Source organism: Nomascus leucogenys, chromosome 4 (assembly GCF_006542625.1).
Source record: "Nomascus leucogenys isolate Asia chromosome 4, Asia_NLE_v1, whole genome shotgun sequence".
Taxonomy (NCBI): domain Eukaryota; kingdom Metazoa; phylum Chordata; class Mammalia; order Primates; family Hylobatidae; genus Nomascus; species Nomascus leucogenys.
The window spans coordinates 45,112,308-45,140,140 of NC_044384.1; the positions used below are offsets into that span (position 1 = coordinate 45,112,308).

The window sequence follows — 27,833 nt, forward strand, 5'->3', positions numbered from 1 at the left end:
CCTTAAAAAAGGAGATAATAATACTGCCTATGTTATAGGGTTGTTTAGGCATGAAAGGGAGAATATAGAACAATTTCTTGCATAAAATAAGAACTCAGTAAGCGTTAGCCAGCATTGCTTTGTGCCTTTGCCCTTAATCACCAGCCATTTATTTAGAAAGTATTAATAGTGTGCCAAGCACTGTGTTCGTTTCCCGGGATACAAAGACGGATAAAAGATGATTTCTGCATTTGAACACATTTGAGTTTTCTCACATCATACTCTGTGGTTCAACAGAAGTACTTGAGATTACATCATGATTAAAATCACCTATCTGAATTACTTGAGAACAAGTTATTTAAAATCTCCCACTGTGGCAAGATGGCTGAATAGCAACAGCTCCAGTCTGCAGCTCCCAGTGAGACCAACGCAACAGGCGGGTGATTTCTGCATTTCCAACTGAGGTACCCAGTTCATCTCAATGGGACTGGTTAGACAGCGGGTACAGCCCACAGAGGGCTAGCCGAAGCAGGGTGGGGATTGCCTCATCCAGGAAGTGCAAGAGGTCAGGGAACTCCCTGCCCTAGCCAAGGGAAGCCATGAAGGACCTTGCCATGAGGGAGGGTGCTATCTGGCCAAGTTACTACCCTTTTCCTGTGGTCTTTGCAACCTGCGGACCAGGAGATGATCTTGGTTGCCTATGCCACAAGGGCCCTGGGTTTCAAGCACAAAACAAGGCGTCCATTTGGGAAGACACCAAGCTAGCTGCAGGAGTTTTCTTTTTGTACCCCAGTGGTGCCTGGAATGCCAGCAAGACAGAGCCATTCACTCCCCTGGGAAGGAGACTGAAGCCAGGGAGCCAAGTGGTCTTGCTCAGCGGATCCCACCCCAAAGAAACCCAGCAAGCTAAGATCCACTGGCTTGAAATTCTCTCTGTCAGCACAGCAGTCTGAAGTCGACCTGTGACTCTCAAGTTTGGTGGAGGGAGGGGCTTCCACCATTACTGAGGCTTGAGTAGGTGGTTTTCCTCTCACAGTGTAAACAAAGACACCCGGAGTTCAGACTGGGCGGGGCCCACCACAACACCTCAAAGCCACTGCAGCCAGACTGCATCTCTAGATTCATCCTCTCTGGGCAGGGCATCTCTGAAAGAAAGGCAGCAGCCCCAGTCAGGGGCTTATAGATAAAACTCCCATCTCCCTGGAACAGAGCACCTGGGGGAAGGGGCAGCTGTGGGCGCAGCTTCAGCAAACTTAAAACATTTCTGCCTGCCAGCTCTGCAGACAGCACTGGATCCCCCAGCACAGTGCTCGAGCTCTGCTAAGGGACAGACTGCCTCCTCAAGTGGGTCCCTGACCCCCATGCCTCCTGATGGGGAGACACCTCCCAGCAGAGGTCGATAGATACCTCATACAGAAGAGCTCTGGCTGGCATCTGGCAGGTGCCCCTCTGGGACGAAGCTTCCAGAGGAAGGAGCAGGCAGCAATCTTTGCTGTTCTGCAGCCTTCACTGGTGATACGCAGGCAAACAGGGTCTGGAGTGGACCTCCAGCAAACTCCAGCAGTCCTGCAGCAGAGGGGCCTGACTATTAGAAGGAAAACAATCAGAAAGCAATAGCATCAACATCAACAACAACAAAAAATATGACCATGCAAAAACTCCATCTGAAGGTCACCAACAGCAAAGACTCGAAGTAGATAAATCCATGAAGATGAGGAAAAACCAGTGCAAAAAGGCTGAAAATTCCAAAAACCAGAACACCTCTTCTCCAAAGGATCACAATTCCTCGCCAGCAAGGGAACAAAACTGGATGGAGAATGAGTTTGACTAATTGGCAGAAGTAGGCTTCAGAAGGTGGGTAATAACAAACTCCTCTGAGGTAAAGGAACATGTTCTAACCCAACGCAAGGAAGCTAAGAACCTTGATAAAAGGTTAGAGGAATTGCTAACTAGAATAGCCAGTTTAGAGAAGAACATAAATGACCTGATGGAGGTGAAAAACACAGCACGAGAACTTTGTGAAGCATATACAAGTATCAATAGCTGAATCGATCAAGCAGAATAAAGGATATCAGAGACTGAAGATCAACTTAATGAAATAAAGCATGAAGACAAGATTAGAGAAAAAAGAATGAAAAGGAACAAACAAAGCCTCCAAGAAATATGGTACTAGGTGAAAAGACAAAACCTACGTTTGATTGGTGTACCTGAAAGTGATGGGGAGAATGGAACTAAGTTAGAAAACACACTTCAGGATATTATTCAGGAGAACTTTCTCAACTTAGCAAGACAGGCCAACATTCAAATTCAGGAAACACAGAAAACACCACAAAGATACTCCTCAAGAACAGCAACCCCAAGAGACATAATTGTCAGATTCACCAAGGTTGAAATGAAGGAAAAAATGTTAAGGGCAGCCAAAGAGAAAGGTTGCATTACCCACAAAGGGAAGCCCATCAGACTAACAGTGGATCTCTCAGCAGAAGCACTACAAGCCAGAAGAGAGTAGGGGCCAATATTCAACATTCTTAAAGAAAAGAATTTTCAACCCAGAATTTCATATCCAGCCAAACTAAGCTTCATAAGTGAAGGAGAAATAAAATCCTTTACAGACAAGCAAATACTAAGGGATTTTGTCACCATCAGGCCTGCCTTACAAGAGCTCCTGAAGGAAGCACTAAATATGGAAGGGGAAAACCAGTACCAGCCACTGCAAAAATAAACCAAATTGTAAAGACCATCCACACTACGAAGAAACTGCATCGACTAATAGGCAAAATAACCAGCTAGCATCATAATGACAGGATCAAATTCACACATAACAATATTAACCTTAAATGTAAATGGGCTAAATGCCCCAATGAAAAGGCACAGATTGGCAAATTGGATAGAGTCAAGATCCATCAGTGTGCTGTATTCAGGAGACCCATCTCATGTGCAAAGATACACATAAGCTCAAAATAAAGGGATGGAGGAAGACTTACCAAGCAAACAGAAAGAAGAAAAAAAAAGCAGAAGTTGCAATCCTAGTCTCTGATAAAACAGACTTTAAACCAACAAAGATCAAAAAAGACAAAGAAGGGCATTACATAATGTTAAAGGGATCAATGCAACAAGAAGAGCTAAGTATCCTAAATATATATGCGCCCAATACAGGAGCACCCAGATTCATAAAGAAAGTTCTCAGAGACTTACAAAGAGACCTATACTCCCACACAATAATAGTGGGAGACTTTAACACCCTACTATCAATGTTAGATCAATGAGACAGAAGATTAACAAGGATATTCAGAACTTGAACTCAGCTCTGGACCAGGCAGATCTAGTAGACATCTGCAGAACTCTCCACCCCAAATCAACAGAATATACATTCTTCTCAGCACCACATAGCACTTATTCTAAAATCGACCACATAATTGGAAGCAAAACACTCCTCAGCAAATGCAAAAGAATGGAATCATAACAAACAGTCTCTCAGACCACAGTGCAATCAAATTAGAACTCAGGATTAAGAAACTCACTCAAAACTGCACAACTACATGGAAACTGAACAACCTGCTCCTGAATGACTACTGGGTAAATAACAAAATTAAGACAGAAATAAAGATGTTCTTTGAAATGAATGAGAATAAAGATAGAATGTACCAGAATCTCTGGGACACAGCTATACAGTGTTTAGAGGGAAATTTATAGCACTAAATGCCCACAGGAGAAAGCAGGAAAGAGCTAAAATCGACACCCTAACATCACAATTAAAAGAACTAGAGAAGCAAGAGCAAACAAATTCAAAAGTTAGCAGAGGACAAGAAATAACTAAGATCAGAACAGAACTAAAGGAGATAGAGACCTGAAAAACCCTTCAAAAAATCAACGAATCCAGGAGGTGGTTTTTTGAAAAGATTAACAAAATAGATAGATGGCTACCAGACTAATAAAGAGGAAAAGAGAGAAGAATCAAATAGACACAATAAAAATGATAAGGGGGAGATCACCACTGATCCCACAGAAATACAGACTACGATCAGAGAATACTATAAACTCCTCTACGCAAATAAACTAGAAAATCTAGGAGAAATGGATAAATTCTTGGACACATACACCCTCTCGAGACTAAACCAAGAAGTTGAATCCCTGAATAGACCAATAACAAGTTCTGAAATTGAGGCAGAAATTAATAGTCTACCACCACCACCACCAACAAAAACCCAGGACTAGATGGATTCATAGCCAAATCCTACCAGAGGTACAAAGAGGAGCTGGTACCATTCCTTCTGAAACAATTCCAAACAAAAGAAAAAGAGGGACTCCACCCTAACTCATTTTATGAGGCCAGCATCATCCTGATACCAAAACCTGGCAGAGACACAACAAAAAAAGAAAATTTCAGGCCAATATCCCTGATGAACATTGATGCGAAAATCCTCAATAACATACTGGCAAACCGAATCCAGCAGCACATCAAAAAGATTATCCACCACAATGAAGTCAGCTTCATCCTGGGATGCAAGGCTGGCTCAACATACACAAATCAAAAACGTAATCCATCACATAAACAGAACCAGTGACAAAAACCCCATGACTATCTCAATAGATGCAGAAAAGGCCTTCAGTAAAATTCAACACCCTTTCATGCTAAAAACACTCAATAAACTAGGTATTGATGGAACATATCTCAAAATAATAAGAGCCATTTATGACAAACCCACAGCCAAAATCATACTGAATGGGCAAAAGTCGGAAGCATTCCCTTTGAAAACCAGCACAAGACAAGAATGCCCTCTCTCACCACTCCTATTCAACACAGTATTGGAAGTCCTGGCCAGGGCAATCAGGCAAGAGAAAGAAATGAAGGGTATTCAAATAGGAAGAGAGGAAGTCAAATTACCTCTGTTTGCAGATGATATGATTGTATATTTAGGAAACCCCATCATCTCAGCCCAAAACCTCATTAAAGCTGATAAGCAAATTCAGCAAAGTGTCAGGATACAAAACCAATGTGCAAAAATCACAAGCATTCCTATACACCAGTAATAGACAAACAGAGCCAAATCACAAGCAAACTCCCATTCACAATTGCTACAAAGAGAATAAAATACCTAGGAATACAACTTATGAGGGATGTGAAAGCCCTCTTCAAAGAGAACTACAAACCACTGCTCAAGGAAAGAAGAGGTGACACAAACAAATGGAAAAACATCCCATGCTCATGGATAGGAAGAATCAATATGGTGAAAATGGCCATACTGCCAAAAGTAATTTACAGATTCAATGCCATTCCCATCAAGCTACCATTGACTTTCTTCACAGAATTAGAAAAAACTACTTTCAATTTCATATGGAAACAAAAAAGAGCCTGTATAGCCAAGACAATCCTAAGCCAAAAGAACAAAGCTGGAGGCATCACAGTACCTAACTTAAACTATACTACAAGGCTACAGTAACCAAGACAGCATGATACTGGTACCAAAACAGATACATAGACCAATGGAATAGAACAGAGCCCTCAGAAATAACGCCACACAACTACAACCATCTGATCTTTGACAAACCTGACACAGACAAGCAATGGGGAAAACATTTCCTATTTAATAAATGGTGTTGGGAAAACTGGCTAGCCATATGCAGAAAGCTGAAACTGGACCCTTTCCTTACATCTCATACAAAAATTAACTCAATATGGATTAAAGACTTAAATGTAAGACCTAAAATCATAAAAACCCAAGAAGAAAATCTAGGCAAAACCATTTAGGACATAGGCATGGGCAAAGACTTCATGACTAAAACACCAAAAGCAATGGCAACAAAAGCCAAAATTCACAAATGGGATCTAATTAAAGAGCTTCTGCACAGTAAAAGAAACTATCAGCAGAGTGAACAGGCAACCTACAGAATGGGAGAAAATTTTTGCAATCTATCCATCTGACAAAGGGCTCATATCCAGAATCTACAAGGAACTTAAACAAATTTACAAGAAAAAAGCAACCCCATCAAAAAGTGGACAAGTGATATGAACAGACATTTTTCAAAAGAAGACATTTATGCAGCCAAAAAACATATGAAAAGAAGCTGATCATCACTGGTCATTAGAGAAATGCAAATCAAAACCACAATGAGATACCATCTCAAGCCAGTTAGAATGGTGATCATTGAAAAGTCAGGAAACAACAGGTGCTGGAGAGGATGTGGAGAAATAGGAATGCTTTTACACTATTGGTGGGAGTGTAAATTAGTTCAACCATTGTGGAAGACAGTGTGGTGATTCCTCAAGGATCTAGAACCAGAAATACCATTTGACCTAGCAATCCTATTACTGGGTATATACCCAAAGGATTATAAATCATCCTACTACAAAGACACATGCACATGTATGTTTATTGCAGCACCATTCACAAAAGCAAAGACTCGGAACCAACCCAAATGCCTATAAATGTTAGACTGGATAAAGAAAATGTGACACATATACACCATGGAATAATATGTAGCCAAAGAAAGAATGAGTTCATGTCGTTTGCAGGAATATGGATGAAGCTGGAAACCATCATTCTCAGGAAACTAACACAGGAACAGAAAACCAAAGACCACATGTTCTCACTCATAAGTGGGAATTGAACAATGAGAACATATGGGCACAGGGAGGGGAACATCACACACCAGGGCCTGTCGGGGGATGGGAGGCAAGGGGAGGGATAGCATTAGGAGAAATACCTAATATAGATGACGGGTTGATGGGTGCAGCAAAGCACCATGGCACCTGTATGCCTATGTAGCAAACTTGCACGTTCTGCATATGTATCCCAGAACCTAAAGCATATATCTATATCTATATCTATAGATATATATATATATCTCCCATCACAATGTTGTTCATTATCGTAAGGACTATATTGTAAGGAAGAGGGACTCTTCCCATCCCTCTCTCCCAACGTGACATTAAGATGTGTTCAGCCTGAGTTATCTTTGATGTCAGGTGTTTCCTTTGACCCAACAGGCAACATCATAAAGTTGGTAAGATCATTTCCCACATAGGTGTACCCCAACTTCCAATGCTGAATGTTTGTACCATTGTTTCAGGGGTCTCTTCCTTGCTAATTCATTAGATTTACATATTATGTAGTATATATAATTAATGGGTGCATTTTTCTTCCCAAGGGTATTTTTTAAATTATAATTTTATAAAATCTATTTCCATAAGCTGGAGAAAAATTTTAATGATTAGAATTTTTAGAGCTGTATCAAATAAGGGGAAGACTTGTATTGGCAACATCAGTTATTCATTGTCTTAAACTATATCATAAAGCTCCTCATACCTGTGTCTCCCAGCTTTAGGATGATAAAGGAGTTTTAGAAATTCTGCTCATGATGGCATTTGCAAATTGTCTGAAAGGATTCTAAATTAGGCATTGCAGGTTCAACATTGACATTGGTTGAATAGATGAAAATTGTTGGTAGAAGGAACACCATGTCCTTTAGAGTCCAACCACAGTACATTAAAATGGACAGATGAGCAGTCGAGATGACCTCTGAGAAAAGATTGAAAAGGAACACGTCTACATAAATAAATGAGAAGGAAATGAAAATAGCAAGGCCCTTCCATTTAAAATAACTAAGTGAAGTACCAAAATGATTAAGTGAAAAGCGACTTTAATACCAAGGAATCTCTTTAGAATGAATGGAATTGTTGAGACAGAGTGAATTGATTAGTTATCAAGAAAGACAGATACTGGGATCCTGATCACATTGCTTTCCAATACATCCAGTATTTACCACAGGAAATTTGAAATGTTCAGACCATAAGGCATCTTCAAGTAGCAAACAACCATTACTAAAAGAGAGAGGTCAGATCTCTCAACTGTAGGTGAAAAGAACCAAAATAAAGTAAATCAGAAGCTTTAGATTTAAATGTGAATGGTGGAATGAGACTGATTTAAATGTGAATGCTGGAATGAGACTAAGAAGTTCCTATACTGTACATAGTACAGTTTGTGAAATATGGATATTTTAAAAATAAAAATAATACTTGGGATATATCTGAAAATTTAAAAATCTTCCCATTAATTTGATATATAAAATGGGAAACTTGACAATAATTGTGTTAACAGCAACAAATTAATGTTATAATATTGTATAGCTGAGGATATGGCTTTAAATATAGTAAGTTTATTTTTTTTCAGTTTTTAAAAAACAAACCTTCAAGAGAATGATAAGAGAAGACAGAGATAAGAGAAATTATTTTCAAAAGATGCATGTGATAAAGGATTATTAGCCATAATATACAAAGAACTTTTAACACTCAACAATAAGAAAACAACCCAATTAAAAAATGGGCCAAAGGTTGGAACAGACACCTCACCAAAGAAGATACAAAGATAGAAAGTAAGCATATGAAAAGATGTTCAACATCATTAGGGAACTGCTAGTTAAAATCAGAAGTATACACCTATTAGAATGACCAAATCCTAAAACACTGACATCAAATGCTGGAGAGGATATGGAGCAACAGGACACTTATTTGTTACTGGTGGAAATGCAAAATGATACAATTACCTTGGAAGACAGTTTGGCAGTTTCTTACAAAATTAAACATATTTTTACCCTGTGATCCAGCAATCACACTCCTTGATATTAGGTTGGTGCAAAAGTAATCAAATCAGAAAGTAATGGTAAAACCGCAATTACTTTTGAACCAACCTAAAATATTTCCCCAAATGAGCTGAAAATTTGTGTCCACACAAAAACCTACATATGATGTTTATAGCAGCTTTATTCATAATTTCCAAAACATGGAAGCAACAAAAAAGTCCTCCAATAGGTTAATAGATAAATTAAATGTGGTACATCCAGGCAGCGGAATATTATTCAACACTAAAACAAAATGAACTATCAAGCCATGAAAAGCCATGAAGGAGACTTAAATGCATATTACTGAAAGAGGCCAACCTGAAAAGGCTACACACTGTATGATTTCAACTATATGACATTTCGGAAAAGGTAAAGCTATGGAGCCAGTAAAAAGATGAAGGGTGAGGTGCAGGAGAGGGATGAAGAGGCAGAGCACAGAGGATTGTTAGGGCAGTGAAACTATTCTGTATGATACCACAGTGGTGGATACATGTCATTTATGCATTTGTCAAAGCCCATAGAACGCACAACACCAAGAATGTACCCTAATGTAAACTGTGGACTTCAGGCGATGATGGGTTAATGTAGGTTCATTGATAGTGACAAATATACCATTCTGGCGGAGGATGCCCATAGGGTGTGTGTGTGTGTGTGTGTGTGTGTGTGTGTGTGTGTGTGTGTGTGTTGTCTGTAGGGGGATATATAAAAACTGTACTTTCTACTCAATTTTTGGGTGACCTAATTGCTCTCAAATAAATAAATGACACACTGTATGATTCCATTAGATAAAGTTCTAGAATAGGCAAAATTAGTTAATGGTCATATAAGCCATGATGACGGTTTCCTCTGTGGGAGGAATGACTGGAAGGTCACATGAGCAGGACTTCTGGGGGCATTGGTAATCTACTTCTTGATCTGATGGGAAGTATACACTTTGTGAAAATTCATTGAGATATACACTTACTTGTGACCTCTTTGTATGTATATTATATCTCAATGTCTTAGTATAAAGTATTTTAAAAGTAAAAAACACCCTGCCCAACTTTACATTTAAATTTAATTTCCTAGGAATCATTTGTTCTCTTAAGAAGCTAGTAATCCATGTTCATTTCCTTCCAATAATTTTGGAAGAAATTAATGAAGTATTGATGGATTAGTTAGGATTCAACCAAGAAAAAAGAAAACATTCTAAGTATTTAACATGATGATTTTTAATATAAGAAAATGGTTACAAAGATGAAAGAATTGAGAAGCTAAATTGGGAATGGTGGATCAAATTGAAGATCAGCAGCCTCAGGAAGCCAAAGGCACTATCAATCATGATTCTCAAGGGACAAAAGGGAAGAGGTAGTGTTAATGAGGTTCGGGGTTCAAGGTCACTGGAAGAAGCTGGAGGTAAGGTGTAGGAGGGGAGGGGAGGCTCTGGCTGGAAAATACAGCCCATAAGGTCAGTCCCTGTGGAATAAAGAGAGGCAAGGCAGGGCGAGGAATGGCCCTGAAGGTAACAGGCACAGATGGGCACAAGTGGAAAATAAAGGATTCAGAAAATAAGTTTTTCATTTTCATTTTTTTCTTCTAGAGTAACTGTTACACTAGGCAAATTGATTTACTGGTATTTTTGATGGGCACCGAGTTTAGCTTCTGGGAACTGCATTCAACACACATCTTGTAAATAAATAGAATTACCATTTTAGTTCCAAATCCAATCTCAATAAACCAAATTTATACACCCGTAAGTTTATGAAAGCATTATTTGCCATCATTTTGAAGTTAATCAAAAGTATTAAGGAAGCATCTCTGCCTTTCAGATTAGATTTAGCCAGTGGCCAATGCTCTGTCAGCTGCATTATTTTACTGGAATTGTAAACATAGGTATATGCTGGTGTTCTGAAGATCACCTTTCTTCAAAGTACATAATAAAGCCACACTTTGAAAACTAGACTTAGGAGGAGGTGGAAAGCCACACAGTATCCTCAATATGACCACCACTCACTTTCTCCATTCCCCTCTATTCTGCTGAAAAATGGCAATGGCATATATCAGACTAATATTAAACCACCAATTTTAGGCTCTTCTCTTTTCTAACATGGAAGGGTGATGACATATGATGATGTAAAATATATTTATTCATTCATTTCACGGCCAGATGAAACAAAGCTTAATGTGTGTGTGTGTTGTGTTTAATTGTACATAGCACTTTAAAAATTTAGCACACCTGCCCTTAACCATGCCCTACTTTTAATTCTAAGCAAAATCTCCCAATAAGCGCATCTAAAATGTTATCCCTATCTCAAACACAGATTTGTTAGTGATTAAACCACTATTATCACCATCAAATTTTCATTCAGTTTATGCCATCAAAAATTTTCTCTCATTCTGGTTTATTACTCTGATATTAAATACATTTTATATTTTACAAATTATATAACCTTTAGAATAGAATGAAGTATTATGGCATTTGCTTAATAGAAACCGGGAAGTGACGGTCAAGACAATCTTTATGTTATATAGCTCACAGTTCAGATGGTTTCTGATAATAATAATAATAACAATAAATAAACAAAAAGACGGTAAGTCTTTCATTGTCTGGAACCTCACTAAAGGTACGAAACTGAAAGGCATTGATAATATTTATTTAGCCATCTTGCTCCACCTCAGCATTGATAATATTTAAACCCATTTTCTTTTCAGGCAAACGAGAGGAGCACTTTAAAGAGAAACAGTTCAATATTCATCTTAAGTTCTTTGTCTTAAACACACTCACCTAAAATTCAATGAAGGGACAGCATGAACTTTTCAAAACCATCTATATTCTTTGAAATGGCAGTTGATTATGGCACTTAAAGACTTCCCAAGCACTTCATCCAAGGATTGGTAAATCCTATTTATCTGCAATGAGAAAGTAGGCTTTTATTTAGCTAACCAATTCACACTTCTATATTTATTACACAAACAGGAAGCCAGAATTGGCAGATCTAGAACATACGATATTTCATAAATCCTCTTATCCTCTATTAATCACGTATGCAATTTAGAACTTTGCTTTTCATTTAGTATAAGAAATATTTATAATAATAGACATTTATGGTAGAAGTCATTTCACAGATGAGGACAGTGAGTCCCAGAGGGATGAAGTGATCATCCAAGATTTAAAAGCTGGTTAATGATAAAGAGTTGCCTGGAACATTGGGTTCCTGATATAGCTCTATGGATTTAGTTGACTGAAAAACCAGAAATGGGAAAACATGAAATCTTTGTTTTCCAAGTAGATAGTTTTCTGGGATATTTTATTGACATAATTTTTACTAAAGCCAAGTAAAGTACTGCTAAGATCAGAGTCCTCAGATTAACATCTCCTCTGATGGACTGAGCTTGAGCAGTCATAAGTAGATACCCTGTAGGAGGGGACTACGACAAGGTGGACTACAAAGGCAACCTAATGTTACTTAATAATCCATATAATTATGTTGTATAGTAATAACATATAAATTGTAAATATTTCACAAGATTGGCTGTTAATTTTTCTTAACTAAGCTGAATGATTTTATAAGCTTTTGCCTTCTGAGAAAATTTCTAAATGAGAACTGAAAGAGACAAGCTCTAGACTGCCCGCCCCAATGCCCAAGATCCCTGACCCTATGCCTGGGAGTGACCCAGGCACTCCACTCATCATCTCCCCTCAGCCAGTCTTCCCCAGTGTTCTCTTCCTCCTCACCCTTTCTTCCTTGCTTCTCCCTGTGAACACACAGGCTGGGTGTTACTATCCCAGGTGCCAGATGGCTTGAAGCAGCAAAAATTTGAAGCTTAGGAAATCTCATGTTAAGATGAAGGAAAAGTGTGGGGAGGAGGGACACAGTAAAGTAAAAGGGACAAGGCATCTGGTGGCAGTGGGGGTGGAAAGGGAAGGGATGGAAGGAACCCAGCTCTGCACCTTTGCTGGGTGATGGGTGCCTTCCGCTTCTGACTCCCACCCCATGCTTTCCTCTCCCAACCCAGGTTATCTAAAATGAACACAATAATTATTTCAGCTTTCATGACTGGGTTCAGGCTTCCTATGACTTGAGGTACTAAAGAAAATTCTGTAACAAAATCTTCTCCTTCCTCTTATCTAAGTTCTCAGACATGTTCATTATTACGTGAGGTTTACTTATGATACGGTTTTGCTGTGTCGCTGCCTTGACTTGTAGTTCTCATAATCCCCACATATCATGGGAGGGGCCCAATAGGAGATAATTGACTTATGGGGGCTGTTATCCCCATGCTGTTCTTGTGATAGTATAGGGGCTTTTCCCCCTTTGCTCGGCACTTCTCTCTCCTGCCGCCACATGAAGAAGGATGTGTTTGCTTCCACTTTCACCATGATTGTAAGTTTCCTGAGGCCTCACCAGCCATCTGGAACAGAGTCAATTATACTTCTTTCCTTTATAAATTACCCAGTCATGGGCAGCTCTTTATAGTAGTGTGAGAATGACCTAATACAATTTAATAGGATATAAAGAGACTTTCACTACACAATTAACCACTGTTCTGTGACATTCAGACCCAACAGTCTTTCCCTGTGCTATGATTCTAGGCACATACATCTGTTTGACATTCTTTGAATTAAATGTATTATTACAACAGTAGTACTTTCAGATATTTTTTGTTTCTTAAAGTACATGGTTTTTTTTTTTTTTAAATTGGAGTTGGAGTAGATTAGACCTATGTATCTGAGAATAAGTTATATATTAAAAATATTTCTCCCATGAACACAGCTCTCTAAGCCACAGCACCTGGAAATAAATGAAAATCGCATACAATCTAAAGTATTGTATTTTCACCTTAGGCTATATCTATGTATATAATAAAGTGAGATAAACTTATATCCAGCTCTATCTGGCAATGTAGAATCACTCAAGAAATCACTTGGTATTGTCCTAGGGACCTCTTAGGATTTGGCTGCTGGTTGTTGCTCCTGTACCTGACAATTTTGGGAAGGATGACTTGCATATTTCTTTTCTTTTGTCCAGGTCCAATGGGTTACTCCAGACTGCAATAGATTTGGAGGGAGCCTAAACAATGCTCAGATACAGACACTGTGTTAAAGTACCCCATGGGTGGTCCAGGTTGACATCTTGACCAGGATCTACGATTAATAAAAGTTGCACCTTGGGTGGTCTACGGATCACAAGCCAGCTTTAAATTCTACTGTTCCTCTTCTACTAAGAAGTGACCCCATTTCACCCCATATATCACAGATAGTGATTAAAAGAAGTTAGTTGTCTAATCTGGAGGCAGATCCATCCCTACCATTCTTGGCTTCTATCCTGCATGGCAACTCCAGAGTATGCAGAGCTGAATACCCTCAATTCTTTCTACTCTTTCTTTCACCTGAGGGTGGCAGCCTCCCAAGCTGCTAGTGAATTAAAGGCATCAATCCTACTCTACTCTCCCTGCAGCCTAGTGGACACTTGCAAAGCAAAATTGTCACATGAACAGTGGGTGGGAATAAAAATGTTACCTTTCTCCATTCTCTCCCTCTCTCTTTGAGACAAGGTCTTGCTCTCTCACCCATACTGAGTGCAGTGTCATGATCGTGGCTCACTGCAGCCTCAAACTCTCCAGGCTCAAGCAATCTCCCATCTCAGCCTCCTGAGTAGCTGGGACTACAGGTGCTCAGCACCACGCTCAGCTAATTTTTGTGTTTTTTGTAGAGATGAGATTTTGCTATGTTGCCCAGGCTGGTCTTGAACATCTGAGCTCAAACAATCCGCCTGCCTCAGCCTCCCAACATGCTGGGATTACAGGCATGAACCACCGTGCCTGGCCCCTTCTCTCTTTAAATTCTTATTTAAATTACAGGTCAGCTAACTTAAATTCTAGGTTGGCTAACTTGTGACTAGAAATTAAAATTTAGTGTCATGGTATAGAATAAAAATAGTATTCTTTACTAAGCTCCCAGAAAGGCTTTCAGCCATGGTCTGTATTGGAGCTAGGAACCAGTGTCTTACCACAGAGAACCATAAAAGAAAGAAGTATTTCATTTATTTTGGGTGCTGCATTTTAGGCATATAGGCTAGATGGAAGTCGCAGGAGTCACATTTTTGCTTAATAAGAGGACCCCCTCAAACTGGAGGACACAAAACAGAATGGGCCACCTAAAAAGGTAATGATCTTCATACCAATGGTATCAATTTAAATAGAGGCTCAATAATCATTTGTAGTGGTAGGATTTGGTAAAACATACACGTTTATTACAAGTTGGGATATGTGGTCCTCTCAGCCCAGATTCTGTGGGACCTAGCCAAATATTAGACTGGAGAAGAGTCAACATTCATGTCATCATTCCTATTTATGCTCGGACTGATGTTCCTACCATAAATAGCACTCTGTCCTCACTCTCTATTGTTTATTTTGATAAAATAAACTGTACTGCCACTACCTGATGTATTATTTATTCATTGTCTCTTCACACCAGAATATAGCTCCACAAAGGCAGGAACTTTTTTCATTGTTGTGCACCTGATGCTTAGAACGGTGGCTGGCACATAGTATGCCTGCAGTAGTATTTATTGCACGAACAAACAAATGTATGAATGAATGTATATTTTTGGTTGTCACCAAATTTAAATCTAAGAAGTTTGGATTTTTCTTTCACACAAATATTTGCAAGTCAGATTAAAGCTTCTAGATGATGATTTTATTTATACATACCTTAGAATAAACAAGGTAGAGTGAAATACAAGATTAACTAGCAAGAATGTAGTGAAAGAAAAATGCTATTACATTTTCTTATTTTAAAATTTGTCTTCTTTTTCTTATAAATATTTGGTTCAATTTTCTTTCTCTTACCCTCATGAACTTGCGCCATATTAAAAATAATTTCATCATCACAATCTGAAGAATTCATGATTATTTTATTCACCCTAAAAATATAAGGAATCCAAGCAGAAATTTTAGCTACTTTCATTATTATTCAAGAATGGGTAGCCTAAATATTAAAAGGAGGAATAAAAAGGTGCTCTCCAGGACTTCTTCTGAGGGTATGACTTTTGTCCAGTGGTTCTCAATCAGGGTGATTTTGCCCGCAGGGGACATATGACAATGTTTGGAGACATTTTTGGTTGTGCAGGGTGGGTATGTGTAACTGGCATCTAGTACGTACAGGTCAGGATGCTGCTGAACATCTGAAAACTCATAGGACTACTAACCCCCAACCCCCAGCCAAATAATGAACAGTCCAAAATGTTGATAGTACCCAGGTTGAGGAACCCTGGTAGGTGGTCCGAGTTCCTTTGAGTCCTAATTCTATTATGTAATTTTACCACAGGTCCCATCCAGACCCCTGAAGTTGAACAAGGTAAGTCTAATTTCCCTTTTGAAGCTTCCTCCAACTCTACATACCACGCGAATTCCTTCCTGCACCTCCCAGCTGTGCTCTTAGACCCTCTCTATATTCCAGTCCTTAGTGCTGCCACACAACTCTTGGAGGTCTTTCATTGCAGCACCTGTTATCATTTAAAATTACCATGAATTTTCTTATCCCTTTATAAGAATACGTGCAACTCTGGGCAGGGACTTATTGCTTGTTTCTTCATCATCTCTAGCACATAATCTTTAATGATGAATAGCAATCATCACTAAATTCTTGTTTGAATAAATGATTGATGGTGGAACAGTCAGCAAACACCAAGCCCATGTTTTCACATCTGGTTCCTGCACAGAGTGGCAGTATAAACTGATTCAAATAATTTCACCAGATTATTGGTTATCGGCCTAAGAGCGTCAAAGTGGCTTAGAAAGTTGTGGTAAAATTTGGATTTTACCACATGATTTGGAATCATGGCCCTTGGACTAAACCCAGAATCACCCCAGACACAAGGATATTAAGTAAGTCAGAATCAGGGAGAGGATGGCTGGCAAATGGGCCTTTTTGGACACTTAAAAGCTGGAAACAGAATTAGTGCTATTGGATGCTTAGGCATCCTCTCTATTTTAAGGACTTATTTTTGTTGACACACAGCACAATATGGGAGGCAGGAAGGTCTTGGATGTCTTTACTTCCTATTAAGGGCATAGCTTATTTCTTCAAGCCCCTAGGATAAAGGGGCTGTGGCTGTGACAGTTTAGTTGTTCACATCCAGTGTGGCACCTTCGCGGAAGGGCAAGATCACACAGTCAGGCAGGTCTCTCCCATTAGGGATTCTGGGCCCCAAGGAAAGTGCCATTGAGACTGGCTGCATCAGCTCCTAAGCTGGGCAGCAACCTAATTTCTGTGAAGTTTTTAAATCTTTGGACAAATAATCAGGGAAATTAATCTAATCCCAGAAGGGGTTGTGCATCTATAATTTGTTTCCATCAAATCACAGCCCAGTGATTGCAGAAACATGTTGTGTACTTCACAATTCTGGGTATCCATATAGGCCACTGCTGTGCCTCACTTTTCAGTTGCCTACTTTAATACTTATCTCTGATAAAATTTAACAAGACAGCAAGAAGATATTTGAGAAGTATAAGATAGTAGCAGAGAATTCGGTTTTATTCTTGATATTTTGTCAATAAAAGTGGATAAAAAGTTGTACCTTATCACTTAGGTTAAAGTAAGATAAAGCAGAGAGAACAATATTTGGACAAAATAGCTGTCAACAGGAAAAAAATATATACCTTCAGCAATGAATGTAGAATTTTTCACGCCACAAAGCCGAAGACCTGCTGACATTCAGGAACACTTAAGAAATAATATGATGGCCTGCCTGTCAATATCAGTTCAGCTGGGTATCCAGTCAACTGTTTTAAAGGTGCTGAGAAAAATGAAGGTGGTTTAAAAAGGATTTATCAGCTGTTTCTTGCACAGCATTTTTTTTTTTATTTCTGAAGGACTGGCTCTGCGTATCTTTCTGTTGCATTGTATTGTAAGGTTAAGGCAGTTGCTTATCGAGATGATACTTGCATTTTTAAAAGGTAAGGTGGCTCATGCCTGTAATCCCAGCACTTTCGGAGGCCAAGTCAAGCAGATCCCTTGAGCCCAGGAGTTCGAGACCAGCCTGGGCAACATGACAAAACCCCAGTGATTAAGTTTACTTATCTCAGAAATTTTGTACAGAAAAAATAATAATACTACTACTAATAATACAAAAATTAGCTGGGCGTGGTGGTGCGTACCTGTGGTCCCAGCTGCTTGGGAGGCTGAGGTGGGAGATCACCTGAGCCCAGGAAGCGGAGGTTACAGTGAGCCAAGATTGTGCCACTGCATTCCAGCCTGAGTGACAGAGTGAGACCCTGTCTCAAAAAACAAACAAACAAAATGTAAAAATAATTGGCTTACATGCTAATACTTATTAAAAATCAAGTTTTATTAAAAATAGATCAAGAGACAACAATAAACATGGAGTTTTTAAAGTGTGGTTATGTGTGTGTGTGTGTTTTAATCAAAGTAACTTTCCTTTTAGGAAATGTAGAAAATATGATAAATTGTGAAGAAAATTAGTATCGCCCACATTCCACCCCACAGGAAATCCCTATGAAGATTTTATACATTTACTTCCAGTTATACACACAGACACACACACACACACACACACAGAGGCATATGTTTGGGCATATATACACACACCACATAATTTTTAAGGAAGTAGATGAAGGACTGTAAACTATATATAATTTTGTTTTAATATTTGAAACTTTTTTGTCCTATTATTAGCAATCTATACATATTCAGCATGAATACTTCCTCTGTTTATGGCTATGAAATTATTTTTATTCAACTTGCTCATTAAAGGATATGATACATATGAAGATATGAGACATCAGTAGTGGCTGAATGCTCCTTTATTTTATTCATGTACTTTACACACATTCACACAGAACACATGTCAGCTGAATTTCAGGGTAAAGCAGTAAGTCACTATTTTATTTTTATATTAAGGCTTATTTTGTTATAGAAATCGCTACTGTACAAAACTCAGGCATCCCAAAATATTAGAAAAATTGGAGTCACTTTCTTAGAATACACTTTTAAAGGGAGTGATTATCTCATTTTGTATCTTTTTAAAAAATACAATTGAGAAACCAATGAGAGTCTCATTGTGTATTTACCTACACAAATAATCACTAAAACTAAGTATCTCAAGTTTTCTTAGATGAAAATCTCCTTTTATGAATATAAGTAGGGCAATATGAAACTAAAACTAAGTATAGATAAATGCCATCCCACAGTGACGAATCTCACTAAATCTTTACATTCTCCATGTTGAAATTAATTCCAAGTAAGGCAGAAAGATTCACGTATTCTCACTGATCAGGACAAAAAACAGTGTTTACCCAAGTGCAGTCTTTTGTCTCCTGCATCTCATTACATCCACCAAATTGGCCAAAAAAGAATTAAATTGAATTTTGCAGGTTAAGTAAAAATGTGTCAAAGGTTAGTCTAACTGGCTTTTAAAAAGCGATATTTGTAGTTACCTACAAGCAGGTATACCACAGAGTGCATTGAAATCTCTCTGATACTATGTGATCATGATTTTGCTCATAATTTCCATGCATTCATTAGAGAAGCCCACTGCACACTTCTAAGAGACTGATACAGTGTGATCTGGTATAACTGTGTCTGTTGATACTATGATGTAAAGTTCAATTAGAAAAGAAGGAAGGAAGGAAGAAAGGATAAAACCTTATAAAACTAGATATCGAACAAAAAGGCAAGATAAAAAAAGATTTTGTAGGAACTCCATCAGTTACATTAGTAACATAAAAAACAGGGTGAATGGAGAGGAGAGAAAACATTTGCATGCAGAGTACCGTACTTCCTACAAATATTCTGAATTAAATTTGTACTGAGCACATGTAATTCCACATTTTTAAACATCATTCTTGAAGATGGCCAAACAGGAATAGCTCCAGTCTACAGCTCCCAGCGTGAGCAACGCAGAAGATGGGTGATTTCTGCATTTTCAACTGAGGTACCGGGTTCATCTCACAGGGGCTTGTCATGAGCCAAAGCAGGGCAAGGCATCGCCTCACCCAGGAAGCGCAAGTGGTCAGGGAATTCCCTTTCCTAGCCAAGCAAAGCTGTGACAGACAGCACCTGGAAAATCGGGTCGCTCCCACCCTAATACTGTGCTTTTCCAATGGTCTTAGCAAACGGCACACCAGGACATTATATCCTGCACCTGGCTCAGAGGGTGCCACACCCCACCCACAGAGCTTCGCTCATTGCTAGCACAGCAGTCTGAGATCGAACTGTAAGGCTTCAGTGAGACTGGGGGAGGGGCTCCCACAAATGCTGAGACTTGAGTAGGAAAACAAAGCAGCTGGGAAGCTCGAACTGGGTGGAGCCCACCGCAGCTCAAGGAGGCCTGCCTGCCTCTGTAGACTCCACCTCTCAGGGCAGGGCATAGCTGAACAAAAGGCAGCAGAAACCTCTGCAGATTTAAATGTCCCTGTCTGACAGCTTTGAAGACAGTAGTGGTTCTCCCAGCACGGAGTTTGAGATCTGAGAACGGACAGACTGCCTCCTCAAGTGAGTCCCTGACCCCCGAGTAGCCTATCTGTGAGGCACCCCCCAGTAGGGGCAGACTGACACCTCACACGGCCAGGTACCCCTCTGAGACGAAAGCCCCAGAGGAACAATCAGACAGCAACATTTGCTGTTCAGCAATATTCGCTGTTCTGCAGCCTCTGCTGCTGATACCCAGGCAAACAGGGTTTGGAGTGGACCTCCAGTAAACTCCAACAGACCTGCAGCTGAGGGTCCTGACTGTCAAAAGGATAACTAACAAACAGAAAGGACATCCACATCAAAACCCCATCTGTACGTCACCATCATCAAAGACCAAAGGTAGATAAAACCACAAAGATGGGGAAAAAACAGAACAGAAAAACTGAAAATTCTAAAAATCAGAGCGCCTCTCCTCCTCCAAAGGAACGCAGCTCCTCACCAGCAACGGAACAAAGCTGGACGGAGAATGACTTTGACGAGTTGAGAGAAGGCTTCAGACGATCAAACTTCTCCAAGCTAAAGGAGGAAGTTCGAACGCATGGTAAATAAGTTAAAAACCTTGAAAAAAGATTAGAAGAATGGCTAACTAGAATAACCAATGCAGAGAAGTCCTTAAAGTACCTGATGGAGCTGAAAACCATGGCACGAGAACTACGTGACGAATGCGCAAGCTTCAGTAGCTGATTTGATCAATTGGAAGAAAGGGTATCAGTGATTGAAGATCAAATGAATGAAATGAAGCGAGAAGAGAAGTTTAGAGAAAAAAGAATAAAAAGAAATGAACAAAGCCTCCAAGAAATACGGGACTATGTGAAAAGACCAAACCTACGTCTGATTGGGGTACCTGAAAGTGACGGGAAGAATGGAACCAAGTTGGAAAACACTCTTCAGGATATTATCCAGGAGAACTTCCCCAACCTAGCAAGGCAGGCCAACATTCAAATTCAGGAAATACAGAGAACGCCACAAAGATACTCCTCGAGAAGAGCAACTCCAAGACACGTAATTGTCAGATTCACCAAAGTTGAAATGAAGGAAAAAATGTTAAGGGCAGCCAGAGAGAAAGGTCGGGTTACCCACAAAGGGAAGCCCATCAGACTAACAGCAGATCTCTTGGCAGAAACCCTACAAGCCAGAAGAGATTGGGGGGCAATATTCAGCATTCTTAAAGGAAAGAATTTTCAACCCAGAATTTCATATCCAGCCAAACTAAGCTTCATAAGTGAAGGAGAAATAAAATCCTTTACAGACAAGTAAATGCTGAGAGATTTTGTCGCCACCAGGCCTGCCCTACAAGAGCTCCTGAAGGAAGCACTAAACATGGAAAGGAACAACTGGTACCAGCCACTGCAAAAACATGCCAAATTGTAAAGACCATCGATGCTAGGAAGAAATTGCCTCAACTAGCAAGCAAAATAACCAGCTAACATCATAATGACAGGATCAAATTCACAGATAACAATATTAACCTTAAATGTAAATGGGCTAAATGCCCCAATTAAAAGACACAGACTGGCAAATTGGATAAAGAGTCAAGATGCATCAGTGTACTGTATTCAGGAAACCCATCTCACGTGCAGAGACACACTTAGGCTCAAAATAAAGGGATGGAGGAAGATCTACCAAGCAAATGGAAAACAAAGGCAGGGATTGCAATCCTCATCTCTGATAAAACAGACTTTAAACCAACAAAGATCAAAAGAGACAAAGAAGGCCATTACATAATGGTAAAGAGATCAATTCAACAAGAAGTGCTAACTATCCTAAATATATATGCACCCAATACAGGAGCACCCAGATTCATAAAGCAAGTCCTTAGAGACCCACAAAGAGACTTAGACTCCCACACAGTAATAATGGGAGACTTTAATACCCCACTGTCAACATTAGACAGACCAACGAGACAGGAAGTTAACAAGGATATCCAGGAATTGAACTCAGCTCTGCACCAAGCGGGCCTAATAGACATCTACAGAACTCTCCACCCCAAATCAACAGAATATACATGCTTCTCAGCACCACACCACACCTATTCCAAAATTGACCACATAGTTGGAAGTAAAGCATTCCTCAGCAAATGTAAAAGAACAGAAATTATAACAAACTGTCTCTCAGACCACAGTGCAATCAAACTAGAACTCAGGATTAAGAAACTCACTCAAAACTGCTCAACTACAGGGAAACTGAGCAACCTGCTCCTGAATGACTACTGGGTACATAATGAAATGAAGGCAGAAATAAAGATGTTCTTTGAAACCAACGAGAACAAAGACACAACATACCAGAATCTCTGGGACACATTCAAAGCAGTGTGTAGAGGGAAATTTTTAGCACCAAATGCCCACAAGAGAAAGAAGGAAAGATCCAAAATTGACACCCTAACATCACAATTAAAAGAACTAGAGAAGCAAGAGCAAACACATTCAAAAGCTAGCAGAAGGCAAGAAATAACTAAGACCAGAGCAGAACTGAAGGAAATAGAGACACAAAAAACCCTTCAAAAAAATCAATGAATCCAGGAGCTGGTTTTTTGAAAAGATCAACAAAATTGATAGACCGCTAGCAAGACTAATAAAGAAGAAAAGAGAGAAGAATCAAATAGATGCAATAAAAAATGATAAAGGGGATATCACCATCGATCCCACAGAAATAGAAACTACCGCCAGAGAATACTATAAACATCTCTATGCAAATAAACTAGAAAATCTAGAAGAAATTGATAAATTCCTCAACAAATACACCCTCCCAAGACTAAACGAGGAAGAAGTTGAATCTCTGAATAGACCAATAACAGGCTCTGAAATTGAGGCAATAATTAATAGCTTACCAACCAAAAAAAGTCCAGGACAAGATGGATGCACAGCTGAATTCTACCAGAGGTACAAGGAGGAGCTGGTACCATTCTTTCTGAAACTATTCCAATCAATAGAAAAAGAGGGAATCCTCCCTAACTCATTTTATGAGGCTAGCATCATCCTGATACCAAAGCCTGGCAGAGATACAACAAAAAAAGAGAATTTTAGATCAATATCCCTGATGAACATCGATGCAAAAGTCCTCAATAAAATACTGGTAAACTGAATCAGCAGCACATCAAAAAGCTTATCCACCATGATCAAGTTGGCTCCATCCCTGGATGCAAGGCTGGTTTAACATATGCAAATCAATAAATGTAATCCAGCATATAAACAGAACCAAAGACAAAAACCACATGATTATCTCAATATATGCAGAAAAGGCCTTCAACAAAATTCAACAGCCCTTCGTCCTAAAAACTCTCAATAAATTAGGTATTGATGGGACATATCTAAAAATAATAAGAGCTATTTATGACAAACCCACAGCCAATATCATATTGAATGGGGAAAAACTGGAAGCATTCCCTTTGAAAACTGGCACAAGACAGGGATGCCCTCTCTCACCACTCCTATTCAACACAGTGTTGGAAGTTCCAGCCAGGGCAATCGGGCAGGAGAAGGAAATAAAGGGTATTCAATTAGGAAAAGAGGAAGTCAAATTGTCCCTGTTTGCAGATGACATGATTGTATATCTAGAAAACCCCATCATCTCAGCCCAAAATCTCCTTAAGCTGATAAGCAACTTCAGCAGTCTCAGGATACAAAATCAATGTGCAAAAATCACAAGGATTCTTATACACCAGTAACAGACACACACAGAGCCAAATCATGAGTGAACTCCCATTCACAATTGCTTCAAAGAGAATAAAATACGTAGGAATCCAACTTACAAGGGATGTGAAGGACCTCTTCAAGGAGAACTACAAACCACTGCTCAATGAAATAAAAGAGGAGATAAACAAATGGAAGAACATTCCATGTTCATGGATAGGAAGAATCAATATCGTGAAAATGGCCATAATAAGGTAATTTATAGATCCAATGCCATCCCCACCAAGCTACCAATGACTTTCTTCACAGAATTGGAAAAAACTACTTTAAAGTTCATATGGACCCAAAAAAGAGCCCGCATTGCCAAGTCAATCCTAAGCCAAAAGAACAAAGCTGGAGGCATCACGCTACCTGACTTCAAACTGTACTACAAGGCTACAGTAACCAAAACAGCATGGTACTGGAACCAAAACAGAGATACAGACCAATGGAACAGAAAAGAGCTCTCAGAAATAATAGCACACATCTACAACCATCTGATCTTTGACAAATGTGACAAAAACAAGAAATGGGGAAAGAATTCCCTATTTAATAAATGGTGCTGGGAAAACTGGCTAGCCATAGGTAGAAAGCTGGAACTGGATCCCTTCCTTACACCTTATATAAAAATTAATTCAAGATGGATTAAAGACTTAAATGTTAGACCAAAAACCATAAAAACCCTAGAAGAAACCCTAGGCAGTACCATTCAGGACATAGGCATGGACAAGGACTTCATGTCTACAACACCAAAAGCAATGGCAACAAAAGCCAATATTGACAAATGGGATCTAATTAAACTAAAGAGCTTCTGAACAGCAAAATAAACCACCATCAGAGTGAACAGGCAACCTACAGAATGGGAGAAAATTTTTGCAATCTACTCATCTGACAAAGGGCTAATATCCAGAATCTACAATGAACTCAAACAAATTTACAAGAAAAAATCAAACAAGCCCATCAAAAAGGGGGCAAAGGATATGAACAGACACTTCTAAAAAAAAGACATTTATGCAGCCAAAAGACACATGAAAAAATGCTCATCATCCCTGGCCATCAGAGAAATGCAAATCAAAACTACAAAGAGATACCATCTCACACCAGTTAGAATGGCCATCATTAAAAAGTCAGGAAACAACAGGTGCTGGAGAGGATGTGGAGAAATAGGAACACTTTTACACTGTTGGTGGGACTGTAAAGTATTTCAACCATTGTGGAAGACAGTGTGGCAATTCCTCAGGGATCTAGAACTAGAAATACCATTTGACCCAGCCATCCCATTACTGGGTATATACCCAAAGGAATATAAATCATGCTGCTATAAAGACACATGCACACGTATGTTTATTAAGGCACTATTCACAATAGCAAAGACTTGGAACCAACCCAAATGTACAACAATGATAGACTGGATTAAGAAAATGTGGCATATATACACCATGGAATACTATGCAGCCATAAAAAAGGATGAGTTCATGTCCTTTGTAGGGACATGGGTGAAACTGGAAATCATCATTCTCAGCAATCTATTGCAAGGAGAAAAAACCAAACACCACATGTTCTCACTCATAGGTGGGAATTGAACAATGAGAACACTTGGACACAGGAAGGGGAACATCACACATCGGGGCCTGTTATGGGGTGGCGGGAGGGGGGAGGGATAGCATTAGGAGATATACCTAATGTTAAATGACGAGTTAATGGGTGCAGCACACCAACATGGCACATGTATACATATGTAACAAACCTGCACATTGTGCACATGTAACCTAGAACTTACAGTATGATAAAAAAATATATAAATCATTCTTCTCTAATATGCATTAAACCCCAATCATAAAGATTGCTTTCATAAAAAATGTGTATACAAATGTAGCAGTTATTTGGACACAGTTTCATTGACAAACTCTTAGGCATGAAAATCAGATTCTTAATATTTTGTTGTTGTTGTTTGTAATGTATATCTTGTTTCCCTACGTAAAAAAATATTTATGTGCAAAATATGGGTGGTTGTTTTCTTAGTCAAAGAGATACTTTTACTGGAAATCATAAAAAGACAGAAGCATCTAATTCTGGGAAAGAATGCTCAGGTCTTGCCCTTTAGCAGTGTGTTTCTACCTTAACTGGTGGCCTTGCATATGACATATGCCTTAGGAGCCACTTCAGGATTACTGAGAGCTTGACTTAGCATTTTCATCTGACTCTGGGGAGATGCGTACCTTTAAAAAAAAAAAAGAAGAAGAAGAAGATAGAAGATAAATCATTTAATTTGGTATCAATAAACTGCCATGCTACTTTGGGGTTAAAAAAAATGATCTCATATCCTACATCGGAGGTTTTTAAACTTTTTGTTCTGAAGACCCCCAAGAGCTTTTGTTTATGTTTGTTATACCTATCATTATTTACCCTATTAGAAATGAAAACTTATAAACTTTAAAAATGCTTATTTATAAATTCACTGGAGATAAAACCCAAAGCTACTTGGCAAGCTAATGGAAAGCTAAAGCTATCGATAGGTGTACTTGCCCTTGTATCTCTGTGATAGAGCAAGTTTGTGCCCCAGACACCTTCCACCTACCTGTCTGTTTAGGTCCCTTCCTCAAACCCTATTCTCACCCCATAACCACACCACCAGTTTGGAAGGCTGGTGTAGCAGAAAGAAGACATACAGACATTGTATAACCCAGCATTCAGATTGTGGAGTTCCTTTTATCCCACTTGCATACTATTCTAAGTGCATGAACCTACCCCATCTTTCCTCCCTTGATTCTCATTATATGTTTAAAATCGACTTAATAAACCATGTGATTGGAGCATCTTAAAAGAACTGTTGTACAAATTCATTTATGTGACAATGATAAACCAATTACATGTGACATAAATAAACTAATATATTTTTAATAAAATAGAAATATTTTCCAAAACAAAATTTTGGTGATAAGCATGGTTTTACATTTTTTGGAAATCCCCTAATATCTGGCTTAATGGAAGATAGCCAGATTTACATATCTGCTTCTGCATTTAATCTATTGGAATATGTTTTGGTTGACAAATACGAAGAAACTCCAGGCTCACATAGACATGTAGTTTGAAATGGTAGAGTCTTTTCATAGCCTTTCACATTATTATGGACAGTTTTCTTTGATACAACAGTGAAATTCAACAAGTGATTGTTCCTTAAAAATGGAATGTGGAATCTGAAACATATCAATGAACTTCATATAATCTATTACAGTAAACTCAATTATTTGTCTCATACCTGGTATAGTTTTTAAAAAAATCTATATATGATTTTATGACAAAATAAATTGGTCTAGCTCACTTAGTAAAGCAGATCTTCCAAATGTTTACATTTTATTTTCGATAACAAAAAATTACTTTTGTTAATATCACCACAAGTCTCAAGAAAAGTGTTGAGAAGCTGTCAAGTTTATAGTGGCAGATGTAGGCTTTTCAAAATTCTAATTTCTACTTGAAAGTTTGAATTTTCTCATTGTCAGAAATTCCTGTCAGTTTTTTTTCCTGAAGTGACAAGCTTACTTCATTCATTTTCAAAAAAAATTTGCCAAATACCCCTGCTGAAATAATCATAGTTTGTCTGCCCATTGTTCTTTCAAATAAAAATGTTCTATGAAAGAAATGACTAGTACCACTTGTACCTTGAGCAATAATACTTGGAGACAACTACTGCACCTCAACATATTTCAAAAGTGCTTTATGTGTACTTCCCATTTCCTTGCACTATTAAAAGGATGTGGCCAGGCACAGTGGCTCATGCCTGTAATCCCAACACTTTGGGAGGCCAAGGCATGAGGATCGCCTGAGCCTGGGAGTTCAAGACCAGTCTGGGCATAGCAAGGCATATCAAGACATTGTTTCTACAAAAAAAGAAAAAATTAGCCAGGCGTAGTGGCATGCACCTGTATGTAGTCCCAGCAACTTAGGAGGCTGAGGTAGGAGGATCACTTGATCCCAGGGGGTCAAGGCTGCAGTGAGCCACGATCATGCCAATGAACTCCAGCTTGGATGACAGAGTCAGACCCTGTCTCAAAAAAATAAAAAATAAAAAATAAAAATAAATAAATAAAATA

General features: G+C 38.9%; 1 protein-coding gene across 12 annotated transcripts in view; it reads right to left on the minus strand.

The window, feature by feature from the left end:
* The window catches only part of DTNA (dystrobrevin alpha), a 393,764-nt gene that overhangs the window by 199,022 nt on the left and 166,909 nt on the right, over window positions 1–27,833 (minus strand). For 10 of the 12 annotated variants that reach the window (XM_012506352.2, XM_030810579.1, XM_030810581.1 and 7 more), the window contains exon 2: window positions 11,363–11,487. The exons of the other annotated variants lie outside the window; for them this stretch is intronic. The gene's annotated coding sequence lies outside the window, so the exon portion shown is untranslated. The remainder of the gene's footprint in view (window positions 1–11,362; window positions 11,488–27,833) is intronic. 12 annotated transcript variants of the gene reach the window in all.